Here is a 14653-nt window from a genome sequence, read left to right on the forward strand (position 1 = left end):
TTAAACATCATATGATAATAAGCAGGGTTTCTTTAATGTTCTACAGGCTGGACATGATAATGGAGTTCTGATCACATCACTTACTGACATTCACTGAAGCCTGAAAATAACTCTTACGAGTGCCAAGTTTATCCATTCTGATATTGGATAAACAGGCTATATCTGACTTACTTGCGTTCCTGGGGGAACCAGATAAGAAAACAAATTCAGTGGGATTCATCAAGGGGGGTAACAATAAAACAAGCCACAGCCCAGGAAGCAGAAGAGCCTTGGGATTGCTCTTCACCTGACATGACATTGAATGGGGTAATGGTTAATGAAGCTGGAGAACTCAGATATTTCAGCCCCTGAAACCAGCATCGAGTGAAACAAAAATGTCAACATTATAACTAAAAAAGAGGTGATATTTTCTTCAAAGCTTGTATTCATCTTGCTTCTTACCACACAGCATTTTAGGAAGGTCTGTGGATGTGAGGAAAAACTTAGGTAGAAGAGGTCTTTGGGAGCCCTGGGCAGACAGTGGCTTTCAAGGTCCAGGAAGTCCTGTGGTTTTTTTTATGGAAAATTACATGGGTGGGGATAGAGTTGGAAGTCTCAGATAGCTGATTTGGGATTAGAAACCGTAAAGTATGGGAACTAAAAGTCAAAATGCGTATGAGTTGAATTTTATGCAGGACATAAAAATCCCATGGCATTCTAAAGTAGAGTTCAACAAAACAAGTTAGGCCTCAAGGCCTCTGTGGAAATCTATCTACAAAAGTGGCAATCTGCATCAAAATGCCAAAGCAACAAAGCAGAACCGTATGGGATGTCTGCCTTGTTTTATAGACAATTAACTGATTAACTGATTAACTAGAGAGGACTAGCCAAGCCTGGAGTGGGTGAGCCCTGGGCTGAAAGTTTAAAATGGTCTAGAACAGAATTTCTCAAAATTTGTCCCAGAATCACCAGGGATGTTTGTTCAAAATGCATATCTTGGGCTACAATGTCAAATGAATGAATTAAATATCTTAAGGCTAACAAGATATTTTAATTTTTAATATTTAAATTTTTAATATTCAATTTATTGAATTCCTGGGTATTGAGAGTAACAGGTAGTCGAGGGAAGTTTGACCAGAGAGCACTAATTGGCTCTGATGCCCTAGGGTGTTGTCAACATAAAGGTCTCCTAATATGTTCCAGGCACTGTGTATTGAGGATACAGTGATGAACATAAACATTATAGTGAGAAGACCAGAGGAATAACCAAAGAATTTCAGCACAATACGGTAAGGGTCTCTATGGTAGATGTAGGTAGAAGAGGCTATGGGGCTCTGTATTAGGGATGAAAGGAAAGATTCATAGAACAGGTAACGTTTGAGCAGGTTATGAAAAGATAAGCAGCAGTTTTCCAAATGAAGAGGAGCCATTCTCAGCACGAACTTGGAGAAAGAAGAGGTAAGGTGTGTCTCTGAGAGGGAGCAGCTGGGGACAGGGAGCCCAGAGAGCCAGATCTTGAAAATCATTTCGAGAACGACATGTAGAAGAATGGGCGTGCTCTTATTGTTTCAGGCTAATTTGAAGAGTATGTGCCTAGATCAATCCTTTGTCAGACCTCTGGTAGTAGAGGTGCTTTGTGGCCATGCTTGCTTTTTCCTTGGGATGGAATAAATGGCGACCAAGGCTTAAGAGTCCCGCCATCTCAATTTCCCATCTAGTGCAGGGAGGCTTTTAAGGAAGTGGTAAGGGCTATAAAAAGAATAAGGCAGGGATTTCTCTTTATTGGAAATAGGGTCATCTAGATTATTTGGACAGACTCTCCCATTGAAAACAAATCTTCGTGAAAGTATGGAGGAACTGACAAGAAGGAAAACCAAGGAAAAGCAGGAACCCAGAGAGGCAAGTGGAAAAATGGAACTACTGATTCTACCAAACCTAAATTTGGGGAGGCCAACAGCCATGGGTGTTCAAGGCTTTCCAGATGGAGATTCTAAGAGGAGGCTCCAAAGAGCTCCAGCCTCAGGATAGGGTTCAGCCAGACTTCTCAGTGCTGCCTGCTGCTTGTCTTCTCTGAGGCTCTGTTTTTATTCAAGTCTTCCTTACACTTATCCAGTCTCCTACCGATAAATACATTTCTTTAGTTTTCAAGTCGGTCACTGTCAGTTTCTTTGCTTTCAGCCAACAATCCCCAACCAGCATATTCTATTTCACATTTCCCCTTTTTATTTTGAAATCATTTTGAACTTACAGAAATCTTGCAAGAACATTTTTTCCCCTGATTTATTTGTAAGGTGCAGACCTAGTACCATTACCTTGGAATATACTAGCATGTACTTGCTACCTATTAGAACATTCGCTCACATAGCTGTAATAGAACCATCAAAACCAGGAAATTAACATTTATTCATTACTACTATCTAATCATTGGACCCTTTTCAGGTTTTGCCAACTATCCTAATGATAGCCCACATACCAAAGAATTCAGTCTGAGATCTTATCTTGTATTTACTGTCCTGTCTCTAACCACCTTCAGTCTGGGATAGTTTTCTAGTCTTTCTTTGACCAGCATGACTTGACATTTTGGAAGATTACAGAACAATTATTTTGCAGAATTCCCCTTAAATTAAGTTTGTCTGTTTCCTTCTGATTAGATTCAGATTATACATTTGGCAGGGAGTGTTGTGTATGAACAGGAATATCACAGAAATGATGCTGTGTTTTCATTTCATCCCATCAGGTGGTACATGATTTTGACTTGACCCATTACTAGTAATGTTATCTTTGATCACTTGCTGTTGTTTGTCAGGCTTCTCCACTATACAGTTGCTGTTTTTCCTCCTTGTAATTAATAAGAATTTTGTGAAGAGGTACTTTGAAATTATGAAATATTCTATTTCTCATCAAAACATTATCCACTACTTTAAGCATCCCTTGATTTTTTTTGCTCAATTATTACTATAATAACTGTTATATAGTGATTTTCTAATTCTATCATTACTTCTACATTTATCAGTTGGCATTGTATTGTGAGGAATAGCTTTTTTTTTCTTCCTGTTTTTGTTTGTTTGTATGTTTATATCATGGGTTTCTGTTGTATTCAGTGGATTATAATCTACTAATATCATAATTTATTTTGATTCTGAAATGGTCTCAGATTTAGCTAGTGAGATACCCTTAATGCTGGATCCTGTTTCTGTTTGATATGTACCCATTATTCTTTGAGAGAGAGAAAGCATGAGAAGGGGAAGGGGGGCAGAGAGAGAGAGAGAGAGAGAGAGAGAGAGAGAGAGATAGAGAGAATGAATCCCAAGCAGGCTCCATGCTGTCAGTGAAGAACCCAGTCAATGTGGGGCTTGAGCCCACAACCCTGGGATTGCGACCTGAACCCAAATCAAGAGTATTTATTTCGAGAGAGAGAAAGCATGAGAAGGGAAAGGGAAGCAGAGAGAGAGAGAGAGAATCTACCCATTATTCTTTGAATTCATCCTTACTTTCGAGCTTAATGTGATTTTCCAAACCAATCTTGAACTTGCCCTGCTTCAACCCTGAAATCCAACATTTCTCCAAGGAGCACTGGTTCCTTTTAAGAAGAATAGTATCTAAAAATCAAGATCTGATGATTGGGTCTTCGTATTGCTACACAATACTTATATCTAAATTCCTACATCTCTGAGACCAATGAGTTCAATATTCATAAACTAATAAATGAGCTAATACTTTCCATTTCAGTCCAGCACCACATTTGTAATTTCCTCATCAAACAACAAGAAACTTGGTTCCAATCATACTTAACAAATTAAAAAAAATTTTTTTTAATGTTTATTTTTGAGAGAGAGAGAGAGGAGAAAGAGAAAGAGGCAGTGTGAGTGGTGGTGGGGTAGAAAGAGAGGGAGACACAGAATCCAAAGCAGGCTCCAGGCTCTGAGCTGTCAGCACAGAGCCCGATGTGGGGCTCAAACTCACAAACTCTGAGATCATGACCTGAGCTGAAGTCGGATGCTTAACCGACTGAGCCACCCAGGGGCCCCACAAATTGGGTAATTAGATTAACTCTGCCTGTATGTCTTCAGTCTCCTATAGCTGTCACTTATTCTCACTCCTGCCCCAAGCAGCTGCTGTCCTTCTCAGGCTCTTATACTCAACTCTGGGCTACCATTGCCCTCTTCCCACCACATAGACTCCCTCCTTACCCCACTCAACTCCAATGCTGCACATCAGGCTATATTGTCACCCCCCTCCCACCCATATAGGAGCCCCTGTCATCCCACTGAGACTCTAACACCTGCAGTTGATCCTGACAACATCCTACCCTCAACACAGATGCCTGCCTTGCTTGGCCCACATAATGGCTATTAAACTATATTATTTAGAAAGGCAGGAACACAGCCAGGAAAGGCAGGAATGTAGGAAGATAGGGAGGTAATAAGTTCTTGTTGGGGATACTTAGGAAATGAGTTAACTAGGAAACGGTCATAGAAAGTTGGTAAAAGTAGATAGTAGAGAAGTAGATATTTGTTTCATAAGGCTCTGGAAGAACTCAAGGATGATGCAAGCAGACCTCAGAACTGCACAGGGGGCATCAGAGGAGAGGAGCTGAATGGTGTGTCAGGGAAGGGAGGAGAATTTGATGTTTTGGCAAGAGATGATTTATTATGGATAAAGCTAAGTCTACTTTGTCGAGGAAGGAACTGAGAGATATGCAACAAATAGGTTGAGCAGACGTTATTCAAAATGTCTGACAAAATAGCCAGGTTATTCTGGGCCTTTTGGAATGAAGCAATTTCCCAGAAGCAGGATGTAGGAACTATGAGTCATAATCCGTATTCTTGTGCAAATTTCTACAACAAAACAAAACAAATTTATAAACGTCATATTGACGCTCTAAGAAAAGTAAGCAAAAAAGTTTTCAGTGAGGAATTTCACATGGAAATTGGTAGTACAGTACTTACTATTGCTAATTTAAGGTTTGTGTAGTATTCATATTTTTTTGATTTTAGGAGATTAAAAAAAAAGACTATTTTAGAGTAGTTTTAGGTTCACAGCATAACTGAGAAGATAGAGATTTTCCATATACCCTCTGTGCTCACACATGAATAACCTTCCCCATACTAACCCCTTCCCCAAGTAGAATATTTTTTACAATTGATGAACTTACATTGTCCATAGTTTACCACCCAAAGTGCATAATTTATATTAGCATTCCTTCTTGGTTTTGTACATACTATGGGTTTAGACACATAAATAGTAATATATGTTTACTCCTTATGGTATCATATAAAGTAGTTTTCCTGCTCTGAAAATCCTCTATGCTCCGCCCATCTTAATACCTTCTTTCAAGAATAGAAGACCTATTCATAAAAACTATCACTGGGTCACTTCCAACCTATTGCTCCGTTTCTATTTTGTTACAAATTTCTCAAACATGACTTCTCTTGCTAAGGGATTTCTCAGGAATTGAACCTCATTGCTGGGAAGTAAATACCATGATAACCAAGAGACTGATTCCATCTATCACTGAAGTCTACAACCCACAATCAGATGAACTTAAAATCTTTACACCATTTGATCTTTCTGTGGTTCATGTATAAATTTCCACTTTATCAGTCTTCTGAAGGCTGCCTCAATGTCTCAAGTGAGTTCCTAAGTCTTGAGGTATTTCTTTAAGGAGTCAGTCCCTAATAGTTCTAAGAAATATGAACTATACAGAATGGCCACCTCTAGAAACTTCTATACTGCAGTAAGATCCTGTAGGAACATCTAATAAAGATATGACTGGTGAATAATGGACTCTTTTTTCACAAAAGTTAACATTAAAAATTAATTTCATCAGTTAACTTTAATACATTTGTTGCTATTTAAAATGTGACATCAAATTTATAAATGATGAAAATTCTAACAGCTTAGCTTTGTGCCATTTTTCTGTCTCATAAATGAAAGCAATGATATTTTAAAAAGAAGAAGGAGAAGTGGAAGAAGGAGAAAAAGAAGAAACAGTTTAGCTATTTAACTATTCCCAGAGACTGGCTAAGAATCAAAATGCTTTATCTCCATCCCCCCACCCCTTTTTTAAAAGTTGTATTTATTTATTTTGAAAGAGAGAGAGGGAGCATGCACCTCGGCAGCCGATCAGGAGACAGGTGGGGGCGGGGAGGGGAGGAAAGAGAATCCCAAGCAGGCTCTGCACTGCCAGTGCAGAGTCGGAGGTGGGGATCCAACTCACAAACCATGAGATCAAGACCTGAGCCAAAGTCAACAGTCAGACACGTAACTGACTGAGCCACCCAGGTGTCCCTATCAATTATTTTTCTAGTAAAAGAAAATGTAGGAATATTTTAGTCTTTACAAAGTGACTATTTTAACCAAAATTATGAGTATTTTGTGTTTCACATGAGTTTTCAAAAAAAACCTCTTTTCTGTGTTTACATGTCTCAAAGTGCTACAGAGTCTGTAAATCTGAAACTGTTCATATTTTTTAAAATATTTATTGTATTTCTGAGGAATAAAGAGAGAGACACACACAGTCTGAAACAGCTCTAGGCTTCGGGCAGTCAGCAGAGAGAGCCTGATGCAGTGTTCGAATTCACGAACTGTGAGATCATGACCTGACCTGAAGTTGGTACTTAACTGACTGAGCCACTCAGGTGCCCCTGAAATCGTTCTTAGAGTAAGGCTTATTTTTAAAAATGCTTCAGAGGACTTGAAGAAAAATGAAAATATGATGGCCAAAGAAAAATGGCATTTCGATACTTCTGGGAAGAAACTGAGACAGTGAATAAAAGGATCCTCAGGAACTGAGAAAAAGGCAAAAGGCAGGAAATGAAGTTTAGAGAAATGATCCTTCCTCAACTGTGGGTCAACCATGTAACAGACCACATGCCCCACCTCCCTAAGAAGAATAAACTTGAAGGAAAGGACTGAGAAATCATGTAGCTCAATTCTACCATATGGAACCTGAGGAAGCTGAAGTTCAGAGAGACTGAGGAACCTGTCTGAGAAGGAACCATTAGGGCGGAGTTGGTTCCTGAGTCTGGAACATGGCTTCTTGGGCAGCCATCTTGTCTCACCCCCCTCTGCCTCTTTAGTGAGTCTCTGCAGTTCTCATTACCTCAAGTTGTTTATGGGGTTTTATTTTAGACTCAAAAAGTATCACTAATTCATAGAGATCGAGGCCTAATATCCCTACAAATTTTGAACTAATCTTGCTTAATTATAAGTGAGCAACAGAAATGACTAGTGAGAGGAGGAATGAGGGGAGATGGGAGAGAGATGTTTATGCATGTGGCTGGGAAAGAATGTATGATGGAGGGTGTGTTGTTGCAACCACTAAATACCCCCCTTTTTTAAAATTAGCTTTTAATTAAACAATTCTAGCGTTGGCACATTAAATAATAATTATTACAATCATAATAGCCAGCAATCAGCTCTATGTACATTGCATACCAGTTAAAATGCCTGTACAGACATCTTCCTTGTTTAGACCCTTCTTATTTTTTCCTCCTTAAATACTTGAGGTCGGGTGAAAGTGGTTTTACCAACAAAGGAAGCTGGAGAAGATTAAACGCTAAGTAGGATATCGTATCTCTGAATACCCTTCTGACCTTTATTGTGGCAGCAACCACTGTACATGTTTTAGATTTTGCCTTTTTCTATTTTTCTTTGTATCAAGTTCCCATATTGGGACGTCGTCCATATTGATGCTACTCTTAAGATGCCCAGTGTAGTTATATGCCATAATTCCATCCACTGGAATTTGGATTGCTTTTATAATCTCTAAATAGCCTAGATATGACTTCTTTATACAACTTTGGCTTTCTAATGAGATTAATTCCTTAAGATGTGCCCTTCAGTGTGAAATTGTAAAGTGTCATGTATGAACGTATCTAGTTCTTTTTCTCATCTTGCCCGATGGTGCACCAGACTGAAGCAACTTAGAATGCAACAGTAACAATTGCTTTTCCCCACAGAATTCTAAATACTGGGGCTTATTATTATTTATTTTAATATGAAATCTCACCTCCAGACTTTTAAAATCTCCATTTCTTGAACTGTTACTCAGGCAGTGGATTTTTTACTGTGTGTGTGCTTCAGGACAGACCTCCCTTCTCCAGTTATGGAATATGGTCTCACATATATTTGTATCATATTATTGATGGATGTTGAATGCTAAGCTTTAGTTATGTTTATCACATTTCCCCTGTTCTGTTGCATTCCTACTTATTTAAATGGATTTTTACCATATTTTGTTTTCATTTTATATTTATAAAGGTAAGCATCTTTGATGACAACTTCAATATTTTCAGTACTTATTTATTTATGTCTTTTATTTATTTTTGAGAGACAGAGACAGCGCTAGCAGGGGAGGGTCAGAGAGAGAGGGAGACACAGAATCAGAAGCAGGCTCCAGGCTCTGAGCTAGCTGTCAGCACAGAGCCTGATGCAGGGCTCGAACCCACGAACTGTGAGATCACGACCTGAGCTGAAGTTGGCTGTTTAACCGACTGAGCCACCCAGGCGCCCCAATATTTTCAGTATTTAGAATAGTTTCTCTACAGAGGTTCCAAATGCTTTCTTCAATTTTATTTGCTGAGGTCTTTCAACCCAGCTGGAACTTACCTCAAGATATTATCAGTAATATTGGATCTTTATTACATTTCTTTTTCAACATAAGATTTATTGTGTTCCTTCTCTGTGCCCAGCTCTGTGCTAGGCGTTGATGAAATTAAAGAAGGTGACATCTTTTCTTGTCAGAAAGATTGTCATAATCTAAATCTGGACACTACACCTAGCATTTCTAAATCCATCATGCCCAATGACAAAGGATGATAGCCTGGACGCGAGGCAGGGACTTCCACGTTTCTCAAAGCAATTAGCCATGGAAGAGAGCAAGGCACACTTTAATGCTTAACATGAAATTCAGTTTTATTGCACTATAATGGGGAAATATGGGAGGCTAAATTTTGACTTTTGGTTTTAGTAAATACACATTACATGCCAGAATATTGTAGGGGAGGAAACACTTTCTTCCCACCCTTTCAGATTCCCTGCCTGGGATCTGACATATTAGACTCACAAAAGGCAGATTAATTAGAGAAAAATAAGTTTATTAACACATGCAGAGGACATCCATGTGGGAGAAAGGGGTGGTTAGAACTTCAGGCTTATATAGCATCTTAACAAAGGACAGTAAATTTGGAGAGACAAAGAGAAGGGATTTAGACATTCAGGGGTGGCAAACTGTGGGAAGTTAAATACAGGAGACACTAGAAAATAAGAGTTGTTTTAGCAAAGGCTGCTAGGTAAATTCCTCTGGTACCATCTCTGAGCTGATGAGTTTAAAGTCATGTTTAATGATCAAGAATTGTCCTCTCTTCTTGGCAAAGAGGTGGGGAGCAGAGGGTTTTTCTTTTGTCTGCTTCTCAATTGCATTCAGCCCCTAATAATCCATAGGTCAAAGTAGAATAATTTGGGGTGACTCATTCTGATCTCCTACAACATGATCCATTTTGTATGATCCATGCAAGTTCTTAGGATATATTTGAAAATGCTTTTAGTTATCATTAAAGTCTCCCCATATGACTGTTAGAGCATTACCTATTGTATTGCTCAGCTTCATAAACTCTTTTATAATTTTTATCTCCTTGATTTTCCTCATATAATTAAGCTGACCTTGGTCTATACTCTCACAACTGTCTCCTTTGAATGGCTTTCATCTGTTTTCAATTTTCCATAGCCTTTTGGAGCCATCTTCATAGATCATGGACAAATTGTGGCTGAATTGTTTCAGTCAGGAGGTCTTGGAATATGCTCCTTCTTTCAGAGAGGAGAGTCAGCTGGGTGGGTGTGTATTGTGATCACACCTGTGTCTGACCTGCAGGCGCCTCCTGAAGGCTTGTCTTCTCCTCACTCGAGGCAGCATCTGACATTGTTCTTCCTCTCTCTGCTTTAAACATTATCCTTTCTTCTTTGTGATTTGAAAGAGCATTTTGTCTTGAATGTCTAAAACTTGGAAGATTGTTCTGTCTGGATGGAGTCTTTTTCTTTAAGTGTATTTATTTTTGAGAGAGAGAGAGAGACAGAGTACAAATGGGAAAGGGGCAGAGAGAGAAAGGAAGAGACAGAATGTGAAGCAGGCTCCAGGCTCTGAGCTCTCAGCACAGAGCCCAACACGGGGCTCAAACCCATGAACCATGAGGTCATGACCTGAGCTGAAGTCAGACACTTCACCAGCTGAGCCACCCAGTGCCCCTGGAGGGAGTCTTTCTTTGAGGATTATTTTCTTGAGTGGAACTCTGTGCCTGTCCCTGTTTATTAGTAAGGCTTAGCCTGTTTTTCAAATCAACAAAACTATCTTTATTTCTCTGGTGTGGTTTCTACATTTCTGGCTCTTTTGGGTCAATCAGGTCTCCCCACTATTCATAGATGGGATCTCTTCTCTTTTCTGGGTGCTTGGGTTTATCTTTATTGTGATCTTTTGCATGAATAGTCTCCCTTTGGTTTGGGCTGCTCTTAACTTTTTTCAAATCAAAGGCTTTTCCAACTGTTGCCTTAGGAGAGTGCTGAAGTTGTGAAAGCTCATTAGGTCTGAAAGAAAAAGGTATTTGAGAGAGAATAGCACAGGATGGGCATGTGCACCTTAGCCTAAATCTTAGGAGATCTGTGGGATGGGGTATGAGAAAGAAAAGACAGGGAAAGGGCGCAAGAGCAGTTAGCTTGTGGAAGAAGGATTGTCTATGTTTAACATAATGGCTGGGTGCCTCTACACTTTGGTTATGACTAATGTGCCCTGTTTCTCCCCAGAGGAGTAATATTAGAGACCTCTCCATACTTCTATCTTTTGAAAGCAGAGGTCTCCACATCTTATTTCCTTCCAAGGTTTTATCCTGTTAGTGCTCAGGGTGCCCTAGGGCTTATGAGACTTGAGACTGTCAGACAGAGGATGTCCAGTCTGGCCCAGTCCTACCTCATTTTCTGGCTATGACGAAGTAGAAGCTTGTCTCAGAGAGGCGTGTCTCCACGGCAGAAGCTGGGCGAAGGCCCGGCTCCCACGGTTGCCCTGGGGTTGAGGTGCTGATTCAGTTCCTGATGTCTTAGGGGAGGGAGGTTGTGGAGGGTTGAGCTACAGTGAATCAGTATCCCAGCGGGTTAGATACACCGAGTGGAGCGGTGCTGGCTCTCTTCCATGGCTGAAGGTCGGGGGTGGAGTAGGTTCCTCGGCTACACGGAGCGGGACCCCATCTGTGCACATAAAGCTGTCCTCTTATTAGGGCTCAGACTGCCCTGGTGGGGGCTTGTCCTTTCCTTCTGTGGCTGGTCCTGAGGCAAATCTTCTCTTAGTAGCTCCTTGAGAAGTGAGTTTCCAGAGTCACACTCATTTCTGGGATGCTCAGGTCTTCTAAGGCTGGATCTTGAGTGCACTCCCATTGGTGACCAGAGTCACTAAGTTGCACATGAAGTCACCTGACATGGCCAGGCCAGAAACCAGAGTCCCGGTCAGAATGTGGTCCCAATACTATCTCCTTCTTTCCTCCATCATAACCTACACCTCTGTCAAGATGGAAGACTCTTTTCCAGGTCTCTAAGGGAGGGCCCCTTTAGGGGTACCAAGATGATTTGTTTCTCTTGCTTGGGATTTAACTCCAACTTGTGTAACAACATACAGGCAGCGTGTCTCACCCTTACAGGCAGGGGACCCCTCTGGTAGATCTTCACCATCCATCTTGAACCTAAAGGAAGAAACCATTTCAACAAGAAAGGTCATAGAAAAAGAGCGGTGGCCAGCAAGATTAAATGCTAGAGAGAATCCAAAGAAAATGGGAACTGAGCAAATTAAGTCCATACCATGTCACTGGTAACCGGAGAGAGCACAGTAGGTTGGATCAGTAAGCTGCCTCCACAGAGGCTGTGCTGCAGAGAGTTCTGAAGGTAATGAGAAAATGGAGAGAGCAGGTATTACCTTAGATGGTAGAAATTTAGTAGTACAGAGAAATATATCAGTTATGGATGCTTTGTGGTTGACTGTTTAATTTGTCTTATCTCTGATTATAGCTGGTCTAGTAGGAACACCATAGTTAGAATTGTATTTTCCCCTGGAAATATGGTGACCGGTCTAAGTCTTGCATATATTTCTTCAAGGGCCTCAGGATATGGCTCAGCAGGTTGTATTAGCACAATGCCAAGGGCAGCATTCACATGATATTAATGATATATATGAGATTTGTGCAGTATACAACCTGCACAACCATACACAGCAGCTCTGATTCTAGCACTGTCTATTTTGAAGCAAAAGAAGTAAGCGTTTGCTACATTGTTTTTTTGACTTTAAATATATCCCTTTTTGTCTGCCAGGACTGGGGAAATGATGCATCTGTCTTCTCTCATTTATGGCAGAGCATAACTATGATTAAAAAAATAAATAATGACAAAAAGTAAATCTTACAAGCATATGTCTGACATAATAGTAGCTATCTAGAGGAGAACATATGGTAATTTGTTGAATATGGGATAATAAACACATAGAGAGAAATTCAATAGAAATTTAAGATAATAAATGTAATGATTATCCATTGGATAGCAGTATATAGTTATTTATTTTCAAATAATATTCCTTGCTTCACGGGAGTAAACAAGGCTGGATACATAAAACATCTTGCAAAATGGCAAGCTAATGGAAGCATTAAGCAGGCTTGAACTTAACAGCATTAAAGCCAAGGGGGAAAAAATGTAAAAATTGTTCTCAGAAAATTCATCTTGATGTACATTAACATCTTGATATATGTTAAATACAAAAGTTAAACCAATAAGCGTTAAGGAAAAGTCAGTGAATAAGAATAACTTATTTCAAACTTCTTACAGAAAAAGAAACCAAGTCATGGCAAGATAAGTAATTTGCTTAAAGTCATATAAATAGTTCGTAACAAAACTGGAAATAGAAAAGAATATTCAGATCCCATCCTAGGTGTAACCATCAGCAATTATGTACAAAACCATGTTTTCATACATTAAAAGTCTTCTCATTAAGGGAATTTAAATGTTTTGCACACTAGATTTAGCTACATCCCACTTTAAGCAAATATGACATGTAAAATCCCACATTGACACAGTATTGAAATGAGAAGGTAACTGCTTTTGTGAGGTGATTATTCTTCCCATTATAAAAGATAATCTGTTAGGTTCTTGTAACTAGCAAACCCATCCTTTCTCCCTTCCCCATATCCTTTTTCTTTAAAAAAGTTTTTTTACTGTTTTTATTTATTTTAGAGAGAGAGAAACAGCATGAGCCAGGGGAGGGTCAGAGAGAGGAGACACAGAATCCGAAGCAGGCTCCAGGCTCTGAGCTAGCTGTCAGCACAGAGCCCGATGTGGGGCTCGAACCCACAAACTGTGAGATCATGACCTGAGCCCAAGCTGGATGCTTAACCGACTGAGCCACTCAGGCACCCAACCCCCCCATCACCATATCCTTTCATATCAAATGCAATCTGACTCACAGACAGTTCACACATTTAGAAAAAGAAATCTATTGTACAAAGCAAGGTGTAACTGTGAGTTACCATCCAACTTACAATTTTTTAAAATCACATTTTCATGGGCTATAAGGAGTAGCATAGTGCTAATAGGGATTTATTAATTTTCCTGAGTATCTGCACCGTCTTAGAGATTAGCTCTTAGGAGTGGGCAGTAAGCACAAGCCTCCTAATTATGGCTTCAGCTGTAGTGAGATTTCAAACGCATTTTTTCACATCTCTTTCCTGAACCTCTTGCATCTGAGTTTTTCCCAAGTGAATGAATGTGTAGAATATGGCTGTTATTTTTTTTGCAAGTGGCCTTGTTCTGAGTATTGGAGACATAAATCATATTAGAATAATCTCCCTTGTCTCAAGTTCCATGTCGGGATTCAGCCCCTGTTGAAGGGAGCCCTGTTTGAGTATCCAGAGGGAAGCTCGTGATGATTGGTGGAAATGGCCTCAAAAGATTTGAATCCCATTGGTATTAAGTGTGTTCTGATAATGAAATTTTGCTGAGGTTTCCTTTGAAATTGAGGGATTGATGAACAGGGGAGGGATTTTATTGGAAAATTAATTCCTGCTGACCTCTCAGGATCATTGAGAGAATCCAGTGAGGTGATGGGAACAAAATTGCTTTGTAAATAAATGGTAAAATGCCACGTGAAAATGCCACATAACCAGATTAAGCTTTAGTCCTATGGTGAGCAAGCAGAGGATTGAGAGAGGAAATACCAGAGGACTTGGAGAGCCACGGCAATGGTAGCGAAATGACTGACCTCTTTTGCTTTTGACCTTTGGAAGGGCAGGAAAGTATTGTTGATGGTTTGCAGTCCGGGTGGTTGGTGTGTAATGCCCAAGATTTTAATATCACCCCAAAACCAGAAGCCGCCAGGGAGACCGAGGCACACATGTAAAAGCAAAGGGCATTTATTATTACGGCTTAGGCTCGCCGGGCCTAAGTTCGGTCTCACAGCCTTCACCAGCGCAGTGGATCCGTGCTGAGAGCCCCGAACAAGGGCTGAGTAGGGTTTTTATGGGGCTTGGGAAGGGGGAGTTACAGGAAATTGTGACATGCAATCATTATTGTATAACAGCATTGGCAGTAACTCTAACCATACACATTGTTCAGAGCGTTCGTTACTTTTGGCGGGACCCAATTACAACATTTA

The sequence above is a fragment of the Suricata suricatta genome, chromosome 2 (genome assembly GCF_006229205.1).
Source record: "Suricata suricatta isolate VVHF042 chromosome 2, meerkat_22Aug2017_6uvM2_HiC, whole genome shotgun sequence".
Classification (NCBI taxonomy): Eukaryota; Metazoa; Chordata; class Mammalia; order Carnivora; family Herpestidae; genus Suricata; species Suricata suricatta.